The following is a 573-nucleotide window of genomic DNA, read 5'->3' as shown; positions in this document are numbered from 1 at the left end:
GATTAAAGAATATATCCTCTTTATAAAAAAGGAGGATTGTCATGAAAACACTTTACTGCAAAAAAAAAAAAAAAAAAAAAAAAGAGAAAAGAAAAAAGTGGGAAAAAGGAGGAAAATTCTGACACATAGATAGATTAGGGTTGTAGTAGGACTCTTCCCATTAATCCAGAGTCATTTCCTACACCAAAGCATGAATTACAGGGTTTCTTTGGCTAACATTAAAAAAATTAGCTTATATTTGCCTCGATTACCTACTGTGTGCCAGGCACTGCTAGGAACTTTCCCATATGTTGTGACTCAATAAAGTCTGTCTAGTAGATTAATATCATTTACAATTTTGCATCTTTCTTTAAAAAAAGCCCAAGGACAAAAAACGTAAACACCGATTTTATAGAGGGCTCCGGTAGTTGGGTTCTGGCTTATTGGTTCTTTGTTTGCTTGGCATTAAGTGCCCTAGAGTGACCTCCATATATATCTTTCCAAGTACCTATCCTACCATTTCCCTTTGGGTGGTCCATACTCCAGCAAATCCAAACTGCTCACAATTCCTACCTTTTTCTTCCTATCCTATGC

The sequence above is a fragment of the Otolemur garnettii genome, unplaced genomic scaffold (genome assembly GCF_000181295.1).
Source record: "Otolemur garnettii isolate 467f Iridium unplaced genomic scaffold, OtoGar3 scaffold00018, whole genome shotgun sequence".
NCBI classification, from domain to species: domain Eukaryota; kingdom Metazoa; phylum Chordata; class Mammalia; order Primates; family Galagidae; genus Otolemur; species Otolemur garnettii.
This window is presented reverse-complemented; position numbering follows the sequence as displayed.